Source organism: Artibeus jamaicensis, unplaced genomic scaffold (genome assembly GCF_021234435.1).
Source record: "Artibeus jamaicensis isolate MK-2021 breed Jamaican fruit bat unplaced genomic scaffold, CSHL_Jam_final scaffold_369, whole genome shotgun sequence".
NCBI classification, from domain to species: domain Eukaryota; kingdom Metazoa; phylum Chordata; class Mammalia; order Chiroptera; family Phyllostomidae; genus Artibeus; species Artibeus jamaicensis.
Genome location: NW_026522042.1, coordinates 31,997,069 through 32,003,887, shown reverse-complemented (window position 1 = coordinate 32,003,887; position 6,819 = coordinate 31,997,069).

The following is a 6,819-nucleotide window of genomic DNA, read 5'->3' as shown; positions in this document are numbered from 1 at the left end:
AACATTGTTTGAGGTTGAAGTTTAGGGTCATTGTAAGACTCTCATGAACAATAAATGATTATTTCTAATATTTAGTTCTTTTTATAAGCCAATTCTCTTTAACTTTCCATTGTAATTGTTCCACTTAAGTTTGTAATTGTCCTAACGAAAGTGGAAAAAACGATTCAGATAAAAACGTGTAAAGTTCAATGATTTCATGGGAACTTAACTCTATTTACAACACTGGTGTGCAACCTTTCCATGGACCCTGCATCAGAAACTGACACAAAGCACCCAAAAGGCAAAATAGAACACCTGAAAAAAAAAACATGTAAGGTTAGGATTTCTGGAACTTTAATAGCTTTCCACTTAAATTTTTGGCTATCATACACTTAGCTAAGAGAAAAAAAATAATGAGTTTTACAACATTCAACTTGCTTTATAACATATTACATAATGGTGTAAGCTCCATAAAGAAGGTTGTGTGCAGTGCTATAAAACTTATTAGGTCACCAATATTTCTAGTTTCATATTAAGAAATTAGAAATAATGGTTCAGATTAGAGTCAGAATTATAAAAATATCCTTTGAATTGAATCAGTCATTCCCCAGGATATACTAATGAATTTGTAGCCTTAAAAAAGAAAAAAAGTTTCATTTATAAATTCACCTGAGGTGAAAGAAGTCATGTTAACATTTTAAGTTTTATGTGGACTTTCCATAGGCTACAGTACTCTCTCCACTTTGCCCCTACTCTGTATAGCTCACCTTAATTTCTATTTTGTAGGCCCCAATGTGAGAATGATTTTCAAAAATCAGACATTTAGTCTGAATATAGCAATGATTGAATATAGCAAATTCTCCTCCAAATGTTATTTTAAGTATAAAATGTTTAAATTATATAAAGTAGTTTAAAGTTCAACATATTCTTCTATTTGCTGTTTTTCCTTCATCTTTTCACTGAGCTTCCCTTTTCTCTACCTTCCTTGTTGGGATGTCTCTCAGCTCTGAGTTTCAGCAATGACCCCTGTTGATAACAGGGTCATGCAACACTTATTTTATGGTACCCGCTTGTGCCGAAATAGTCCCATGTTCTTGCTTGGAATATATAACGAGTGTGAGAATTTCTTGTGTCTGAGAACTGTAGCACATGATAGAATTTGTAGAGAATAGGAGCTCAAAAATGTTTCCATTGAACTTGAGTAGGAGAAAAAGAAGGGAAGATAAAGGAGTCATGTCATAGTTTAGGTTGAATGTTGCTTCAAGAAATTGTATGCACTTCTTTGAAAGCCAGAGTTGCAATGGGTGAAAGTCTAATTCTTGACCCAGGATACAATGCATTTGTCCTCCTTTCAAAAAGGAGAAAGTGTTTGGACTACACAAATTAAATCCTTCTTCTTTACAGGGGAGAGTAGCAAAATATAGAAAATATTAGCCTATTTATTAGTCTCCCATCTCTTGAGAAGACAACACTCTTTGTCCCCACATAGATCTTTATCCACTTGACTGATTCATCAAATCTTCCAGCTATTCATCCGCCATTGACCCACTCCTCTACCAACCATCCATCCATTTACCCGTTTATCCATCCTTACCCATGTATCCAACCAACCATTTGTCCATTCACCTGTCTAACCAGCCAACCAGCTAGTCTTTACTGACAACCACATATTGATACATGAAATACTGAAATGTTGTAAGTGTAAGTAATATTATCACTTCTCTCCAGGAAGCCACCATAGGACATAGTATTTGCAACACAGACAACAGCAGGAAGGGAGAAGTTGTAATATATATGACTGCTTAAGATTCTATGAAGTAGAATCCCCAACAAAACCTCTGGGGAAGTAAACTCCACTTAACTTTTTAAATGAATTAATCAACTGTAGGTCAGTTCTTGACAACGTTTCACTTACAGTCACACCACAGTACTCATCAGCCTCAGACTTGATGATAAAAAAAAGTGTTTCAGCACCAGCCACTTGCCCAGAACTCATTGCCCTTGCTGGAACTTGTATGAGTCAGAACGCTGCCCTGCAAGAGAAAATACTTCATTGTTCAGTACTTGTCAGTTTCAGCACTTGTCACGAGTTCCAGAACAAATTAATGATGAGTACTGAGGCACCACTGTATGTTTTACCTAATGTGGTATAGACAGAGGGGATGTGTTCCCTTACCTCAAATCTAAGTCATATTGATCTGCAAGGTGTGCCTTTACTTTATATAATTTTGAGCCCCAAAATAGAAAATTTCACAAGAGACCCACATAGAGTAGGGTGATAAAAGAGTCATAGCCTCTGTGTGAGGATTAACACATATAAAGCCAGAGCCCAAAGAGGAACAGAGAAGAAACTTGAATATTTCAACTTTGGCCAAGGGCAAAGGAAAAACAAAACCCCTCTAAGGTTTTGTACCTTGTGCTGTCATACACATGGGAATTCATTCTACCAGCTAGGCCCAAATTCCTCCCAGCAGATAATTAATCCTGAATGGTTTCAAGCCAATGGGGTCTGAAAATGCAAACTCTCTACAGAAGACTCTTCTCTGCAGCCAGGCTGACAGTGATTACATGATGTCTTTGATAGAAATACGCACATCGATTTTAGAGGAGATGAAAGGCAAATATAAGCAATCTCCTTAGAACCCATATTTGTAGATATATTGTCATATACAGAGTTGTGGGTGTACATTCAATGTTTATCTCTTGTTTGCTACAACTGAATATGAGGTTTACATGACTGGCCATGTTCAGTTATAGAGCTATGATGTAAATATATGGTAAGAGTTTGGTAACATTGTTATTAAGTAGCATAACCATACATATAGTAAGAAATATGCTATAGCTCTTTTCCAGTTGAGCTGTAGATCCCTTTTGATGTCGTCATTCTTGTATGTGGAAGAGTTTGTAGGGGTAGCCCTGTTCATGTGTGTGGATTTTTACAGCTGGTTGGTAAGTCTCCAACATCACCTTACAAGTGGTAGGATTGTGTCCGTTCATGTTGAACAAACATGAAAATTTGATGCATATTGTCTTTATCTATAAGAACAGATAGATCTCTTTATTAAGATGTGTTTTAGTTTTTTTAAATCAGATTTTGGAGTATTAATAAGATACTCAAATTTCTTTGAGTATCTTATGGGGCTAATAAAATGGGGCTATTAGCCCCATTTATTTATTTATTAGTCTCCCATCTCTTGAGAGAAACACTCTTTTCCCACGATCTTTTCCACTACTGTTCATCAAATCTTCCGCTATTCATCCATTACCCTCTCTACCAACCATCCATCATTACGTTTATCTCTTACCATGTATCCAACAACATTTCCATTTCTTGGGGCTATTAAAATGTCTCACTTCTGCAAGTCTGTTTTAGGATTAAAGTCTAAGGAACAGGGACAATCATTTTTAAGAGTAAAATTAACTTTGGAACACAAGGAATTTGTATTATATAATTCAGCACCAATGAAGCTTCCAAGTGGCTGATGAGAACAGTTGCCTCTTCAGGAATTCATGTCACCTAACCTTGTACTCTGGGTCATATAACCAGAGAGTTATGGATAATCCTAGCACAATTTGGTAATTGAGGATAAGACATATCGGTATAACATTCATTCAGAAGATATTTATGAGCTTGTCTTATGTGCCAGGCTCCATTCTGGGTGAGGGGGAAGATTTGGGGGCCCAGGCCTTTTCTCAGAGATGCTACATGCTGTAATTTCATGTTACTCTTGCAGGGATTTTTCATCTCTATGGTACTGGACCTGCAGGGGCTTCTTGGTAATGAGTAATCACTAATGCTATTGTGATAGGAATCCATAGAGTTCTCAACCACTGAGTTGATAACCTGAGAATATCTCTGAAAGTGGAACTTTTCAAAGGGTAAATGAGACACTTGGAAGAGAAGATTTATGATGTCAGAGAGTGGAAACGCTCTTTAGACTACTATTAAAATGTATTATGAGGCTATTATGTGTTTGTTATATAAGGCTTTTCTAAACTTGTCCATGAAAATTTACAAATTTTACCAGTGGAATCCTCTTTGTTTTATCTTTTCCTTTATTCTTGATTTTCCTCCCTATAACCTGTATGCTGAGTAGCTCATATGCCCTATTTAGGACCATGTTTTCCAGAAGCTTATGACCAACCAGACAGGCTTGTAACAAAATGTTTAAAATATGCTCTGGCTGGTGTAGCTCAGTGCATTGAGTGCAGGCTGCAAACTAAAGGGCCAATGGTTTGATTCCCATCAGGGCACATGCCTGAGTTGCAAGCCAGGTCCCCAGTGGGGACCATGTAAAGGCAACTCCACATTGATGTTTCACTCCCTCTCTTCCTCCCTTCCCCTCTCTCTAAAAATAAATAAATGAAATCTTTAAGATATTTAAAATACTTTGTGACAAATGTTACCATTTAAGTATGCAACAGGTGTAGGTATTGGCAATCATGGGTTGATGGCTGTGTTTGCTTTGGGTAGGGAATAAGGTGAAGGCTGTTAGGAGAAAAAAATAGAATATGAGCTGTGTCCTACAAAGAGAATGGGAGACCATTCCATTGAGCCGACTTTTGCGTCTTTCAGTGAAGCATCTATTTACATTTAATGTTTCTAGCAGGGCTTGCAAGGACAGATCTCTGGGATGAGTGAGTAGTCACAAAAAACATACAAATAAAACTTATCCTTATATTTCTTTGATTATACATTAATTTCAAAGAGCTGCAAAAATATGTCCATCCTGTCACATGGAATTTGAGACATATGTCTCGGTGGTAGTATCTAAACAGAGCCTAGAGTTGAGGAACCACAACAGGTCAGGGAGAATCCAGACATTATTCAGTTTTCTCTTCTCGTACAGCACTCATTAATCTATAGGCCATTATGCCCAAAAATATATTCTAGCCCCTAAAAAAAGCACAGGCTTCCACAGTTGTAACTAGTTATCCTCACTGAAGTGATTTGAATGGATGAATCTGTGAACTCTCAGCTTCCTGAACTCATCACCCTTTGGTTACTGGAATATTCTGAGTTCTTTGCCTTTAAGATCTGGCCCTAGACCTCCAAAATCCTGAAGAACTTGCCTCATGTTTATTTTTATGGACTCACTTAAGTTGCATTCTTGAGGGCCCAAATTAAGGTGTTTTTTTTTCAAATAAAACAAATTGAAGGTAAAGCTAGCCACATGTCTCAGTTAAATCAGGCTGCCATGTGATTCTTGAAAAATAAAAATAAGTGAGTAAGTGTTTTTCAAAGTGATATTTTAACCTCCTGCCAACACTGTTGTAGTAAAATATGATTTTTTATTATTATTCAAATGTGAGTTTGGGGACATGATTGAGGTTTTCCTATAATCAGTAAAAATGAGGAAACAACTTAAAAATGTTTGGGCAACCTCCAAATAGAGGGAAAAAAACGTTTTTAAAGGTGAGTGAGTTAATGTAGCACATGTTATAATAAAAACCCAACAAAAAGTAGCCCTTATAGTCCAATATTCTGGCACACAAACTCAGCCATTCTTCAGGGAGACTTTACTACTTTATGTCTAATAGAGAGACCTAATTATAACACAAACAACATGAGAGAATGTTGAGAAGGCCTGATTAATTATCTAGTGCTATGGTCACAAGTGGGTGTAACAGAGCCTGTACCCCATCATTGGTTTTTTCCACCCCTTAAAAATTCTTTCGATTTACAATGTGTGACATAAAAAAAACTTGTCACTAAATGTAAAAAGTGAGGTAGCAAAGAGCAAATCTTTCAACTTCATTGAAAGCAGCCCTTTTTCTTGAAGGCGGTAGTGTCTTTTTTTCCCACAGACTTTTTAAAGCATCACATAGCTATCCTCTCATTTTCAAAGCCACCAGACAAAATGTAAAGTATGTTAAAATTTATTTTTTTTATTTAAATTGTTGTTCAAGTACAGTTTTCTGTCTTTTACTCCCATCCCATTATTTATAGCCCTTTGCTCTTTTAACTGAATCTAACATTGGGTTAGTTTCATCTGAGGTGATTAAACTGCCATCATTATAAACCATTGGCTCAAAGTTATGGTCAAAAATGCATTTTGTCATAAACTAATGACATAATACCACCACGAAGGAAGGTTCGTGTGAAGCCTCATAAAATGTTCCCCAGTGACCCCAGCTTGACAGAACTGAGTGGCTCATAACATGGAGCTGAGAGAGCAGCAGAAAAATGGTCCTGCTGAAGAACTGGGTGTGGATGCAACTCAGGGTGAGTGCTGTGCTTATGTGATCCCAATTATTTTACCAAGTGCTGCTCTGCCTAAAGCTCATTGATGTCCAATGGGCTTCAATCTTGTGTTAAACAAGAAAGTTCATCAAACCAGAAATAAGTGATATTAACCTATTTGCCCCAGGTGCTTAAGAAGCCAGATAAAAATAAGCACCATTTTCAAATTCCAAAGGTGTGTGTTTCTCCATTCCCGCTTGCATTATCACTTGCAGACCAAAGGAGAAGATGGACCAGAGGACATTTGAGGCATAGAGTCACACACAGCAGGGAGCACTGGGGATCTCAGTGGGAGCCTCGTTCCCATGAACAGGAGCCATAGAATTATTGTCCTTCCTTCTAATGACACCAAACCTTTTGTGAGAAAATCACCCCAGACTGCGGTGAAAATGACATGGTCAACACCCAGAGTTCTAATGCGGGTGAGTGGGGTCAAGGCTCCAGTGTGAGTGTTTGAAATAAGTGATGAGTCAGGCTTTCCAGCTGAAGTTATATGTAAAGACATGATGTGTTGAGAAAAAAGGCACCGAAAACCAAGGATGGCAGTTATCTGGCCAGCAACAGGTAAAAAGTGATTTGTTGCCAGAAAATTATTA